The sequence below is a fragment of the Fundulus heteroclitus genome, unplaced genomic scaffold (genome assembly GCF_011125445.2).
Source record: "Fundulus heteroclitus isolate FHET01 unplaced genomic scaffold, MU-UCD_Fhet_4.1 scaffold_299, whole genome shotgun sequence".
Lineage (NCBI taxonomy): Eukaryota > Metazoa > Chordata > Actinopteri > Cyprinodontiformes > Fundulidae > Fundulus > Fundulus heteroclitus.
This window is the reverse complement of record NW_023396709.1, coordinates 158,714-163,476: the sequence shown is the minus strand read 5'-3', so window position 1 is coordinate 163,476 and position 4,763 is coordinate 158,714. Positions and strand designations below refer to the sequence as shown.

The following is a 4,763-nucleotide window of genomic DNA, read 5'->3' as shown; positions in this document are numbered from 1 at the left end:
AGCCTTTCAGTTGTGATTTATGTGGAAAAGGCTTTAGCCAAAACGCACATTTAAACATGCACAAGAGAATCCATACAGGAGAGAAGCCTTTCTGTTGTGATCTTTGTGGAATAAGATTTATACAAAAATCAAGTTTAAACAGACACATCAGAGTCCATACAGGACAGAAACCTTTCCGTTGTGATCTATGTGGACAAAGCTTTAGCCAAAAAGGAACTTTAAACACACACATGAAAATCCATACACGACAGAAGCCTTTCTGTTGTGATATATGTGAACACAAATTTGACAAAAAATCTGCTTTAAACAGACACATGAAGAACCATGCAATGCAAGACAAGGCAACTTTATTTGTATAGCACGTTTCAGAACAAGAACACTCAGTCAATCCTGAGCAAATGTGTTTATAATCTTGATTTAAAATAACTCAGGCTTTCAAGTACTTTACAGTCTTCTAGAAGTTTGTTCCAGTTGGTAGAATATAGGAAGTCAACTTGCTACAAGTTGGAAAGTGCTTTGGGTTCCTTGGACTAATTAAAGTGCTATACAAGTACATAAGACATTTACCAGATTAGGTTTGAATCAGAAGACCTGAGTGGTCTGGAGGGTTGATACACTGATAATCTTTGATGTATTTAGGTGTTAATGTTAGGGGATTTTATAGATTAACTCAAGTATTTTAAAGTCAATTGTCTGAGATTGATGTTCTCTACTTTTGTCTTAGTGAAGACGTGGTCAGCAGTGTTCTGGATCAACTGCAGCTGTCTGATTCACTTTTTGGTGGACCTGTGAAAACACTGTTTCAGTTTAACTGGCATCTCACCACAAAGCACCCAGTTTAAAGATAAAACCAAATCTGTTCTGAACACAGCTATCACTGCAGTTAACTTTGTAAAAATCCAGAGCTTTGCAATCACGGCTGTTTGGTCAACTTTGTCCAAATCTGGAAGCTGAACATGTGTTGCTTTATCACCGAGGTGTGATGGCTGTCTCATCGGGAAAGTGTTTCAGAGTTTTTGAGCTACGCAGAAAAACGGCTAAATGTATGAGAGGAAAAACTGTGAGGGATGTTGTGACTTCACACCTAACATCACTGTGTGAGCACTTCAGCTCATATTTCTCTGATGTGAACACTGATGCCTGGGACTGGGTGCTGATCCATTTTCACCTGCTGCAACAAGAAATGCCTTAGCAGGTAAAACAGAAAAAATGCTCTTGGAGTTATCTTGTGACAGAACATTGAAGGCCAGATTCCAACAGGAAAATCATGCAAACTTTTGGGCCTCCCTCTCACATGAGTATCCTGAACTGGCTGCTGAGGCCATGAAAATATTGCTGCCGTTTTTGACCACTTTCCTCTGTGAATCAACATTTTCAACTCTGACTTTAATGAAGAACAAATGCAGAGCTTGTCTACAAGTGAAAGATGATCTTAGAGTTTGTTTGTCATCCATGCCTCCAAGAATAAACTGTGTGGGGAGAGACAGGCTCATCCTTCTCACTAATAGTTAAGAAGTCATTGATGTCACTGATGAATGGTTTGACTGCTTGTAACAAAGCCTAAAGCAGATATTAATAGAAATGTTTCTTTGTTTGTTTTTTTTGCCAATACATATAAGATGTTTGTTGTGGCTTTAATTTGAGTAATGGACCAAATAGGGTTCACTGGAATTTCTTGTAGTCTTCTCATGTTTTTTGAAGCTTTAAATTGTTATATTTGAAGAAAACATCTAGTGAAAATTTAACTTGAAAAAATGTCCTTTGCATTGTAAATGTTAAAATCGTTTTCATTCCTTTAGCATATTAGTGATCGACTGATACGTGTTTTTGAAGGCAGATGCCAATTATTTTGACATCAGTCTACCCTCTATGTGCTGCCTATTTTTTGGGCCTATTCTTGCAGATGATGTTGCCTTTTATTTCCTTATATGATAAAAATGACACATTTATAACAAATATTGCACAACTCGTAATTTTAACAAAAAAGAAACATTAGCGAATTCAACAAAACATTAACAATTGATAGCAAATGCCCAAAACCCTGCCTTAGTGGTTTCCTCAGGGCGCTGCCTTTAACTCAGTGGAAAGATAGGAACCACATTTGGGGAGGGGGAGGAGAAAAAGGCATATTTCACACTTTATCCTTAAAGGGTACAGTTTGAGATATCAAAAAACCTCCACATGAGAGAAGCACATATGACGAGACAACATTTATGCAGAGGGTTTAAATTGGAGACTAGTCGCATGTAAACCCATATAGATTATGGCCGTCAGTTGTGTGTGTGTGTGTGTGTGTGTGTGTGTGTGAATGTTCTTCAGTTTGTTCATGAATGCTGTCCAGAGGTAACCTGACTCCGCCAGATGTATTTCGTTCCGCCTAGCTCCACTCACATACATCTGGGACATCGCCCATTTAAAGTGTTTTCTCCAACCAATTTTATGGTCTAGCCAATCAGGACGCAGGGCTGGAGTTTCATAGATGTGACGTAGTGGAGACGCGATCATGACGTGAGACTGTTTTGATAGCAATGGCGGCTCGTCGAGGAAGCAAGCGTTAACATTGATGCTATTTCTTCCGTGTTGTCCAAGCTACCTAATATTGTTTCATTAAAAGAACATCAGAGAATGTCTCTGAAGGCTTTTGTTGGTGGAAACCATGTTTTCGACCTTCTCCCGACCGGATTTGGCAACTTTTGTTTTCCGGGGCACGTCCACGGCAGACGCGGACGCGCCCCGGAGCAGTTAGCGCGAACCATATTAGGAGGCCTTTAGTCCTCGACGTGGTCGGCCCGGGATCGACTCCGACCCGCGGCGCTCTGCCGCCTGTCTTCCCCCCTCTTCCTGTCAGCTCACTGTCAATAAAACGCGTGCAACTAGAGCCGCAAACACATTAAAACATTTTTTTTTTCCTGCGTCGCTCTCATCAGCGTCACGGGTTAGCTTCGGTGTGAGTGGTTGAAATAGCACGTCGATAAAGATGACAGACAAGTGGCTTATCCAATCATATGCAAGGATTTTTAATAAGGCCCAGCCTTCAATAAAGGCAATTCCTATGGCGGTGTCCCAGATGTATGTGAGTGAAGCTAGGCGGAACAAAATACATCTGGCGGAGTCAGGTTAGTCCAGAGGGCCATTGTCCTTGATATGATGGAAAGTTTATCAACCGGCGCCGCTGTTCTGAACGCATCCACAGATGTCCGCAGGGGAGGAGGGAGAGGGGGGAGTAGTTCTGGGCCCTCTCGCCATAACATCCAGGGGAGTTTTAGATGAGGGGAAGCCTAGTCCAAATACACTTTTGTTTTGAGAAGCAAGCTGCACACATTTTCCTCAGCTTTGAGCCCTTTGTCCTTGGCTCCACGTGGCGAATCCGATATTTCAAATTAGTTGGGCTTTTTCCGCGTTTCACATCCCTTATTTATCCCATCTATCCTCTGAGTTCAACCAACGTAGCCGGCCTCCGTTCCATCACATCTAGCTTACGGCTCTGCTCGTCCAACTTACAGTTCTACTCGTTCACAGCCTTAGTAATGGCATCAAAAGCGGCCATATTTGCCACGGACATCCTCTGAAGTTGCTGATACATCAGAAATCTTCCGAATCCAAATAGAAGAAATCCGAGTATCATGAATCCAAACATGTCAATAATATTACCAGATGTAATGAAATACAATGTATACGTATGTGTTGGCCACACCTGCAACCACACAGTCAGTAACCCCACAAACAACCACTTCTTCATTTTAAGTTTTCACACACATACACTGCAGTATAAATACATCGGTTTGTTTTTTATTGTGACAATATTGAAAGTTTTAGTTCCAATTGTAGCGCGCACATTTGGTCAACTTTTGTAGATTTAATTTAGTCAGATACTTACCATTGGTTTGTGTTTCCTGTTCTGGTGTTGTGGGGAGTACCTCATCTGGGCTGAAGCGGAGGACTCTGGCTGGAACACTCCAGTCCCAGATTGACTGACTGACTGGGTGGTACCATCTGGAGTTCCTCTAGGGGGAACGACCATGGAGTCCTTATTCTAACTCTTTTGTATAATCTTTTTTTTTGTGATTTGTCTGTGTTGTTAATTGTGTTTAGTTATTAGTCATTTAAGTTTAATCCTTAAGCTAACATTAATTATTTTTGTTAAGTTTGTGTAGATGTTCCCTTTTCCTCAGTGGGTCAGTCTGGTCTGATCAGGCAGTATTTAAGCCCCCTTTGTTGTGTGTCAGGTCAGTTTGTTCGTTTGAGGTTTAGTTTAACTTTGACAATTTTTTGCCTTAAATTAGTTTCTTCATTTGACCTCTTTTAAGGGCCCTGTAATTATTGTTTCGACTTTTGTTACTTTGGGGAAATAAAACCCATTTTTCTTGGAAAATCACCACTGTGTCCTCATGCTTGTCTGGCTCGTTCCCTCACAACATGTTAGTCTTGAATATTAAACAGATTAATTGTTTTTGTTGTACACTGTTTTTATTTTGTACATGTGTATACACCATCTTCTGTTAAAAACAAAACTTATTCATATAATTAAAACAAATAAAATCATCATTATCAGTATGTCAACTCGATTTAAGAAGACTGGTTACTGTTAGAACACTGCAAAAACCTGCCATCTAAAAACAAGATAAAAATGCTAGGTATTAATCTGAATCTCCTCAAATTAAGTGAAATAATATGCCAGTTCAGTTAAACAATTGCACTAGATAAGATTCTTGAAAAAAAAGAAAAAATATCCAGGCTGTAGAAAAGTGAGAAATATCTTAAAA

General features: G+C 40.1%; 1 long non-coding RNA gene across 1 annotated transcript; it reads left to right on the top strand.

Moving 5' to 3' along the window:
- Positions 1–243: 243 nt before the first annotated feature.
- Positions 244–4,375, top strand: LOC118559494. Its single transcript, XR_004928897.1, has 2 exons — positions 244–2,343; positions 3,129–4,375. It is a non-coding gene; the product is annotated as an uncharacterized LOC118559494 (long non-coding RNA).
- Positions 4,376–4,763: the final 388 nt, after the last annotated feature.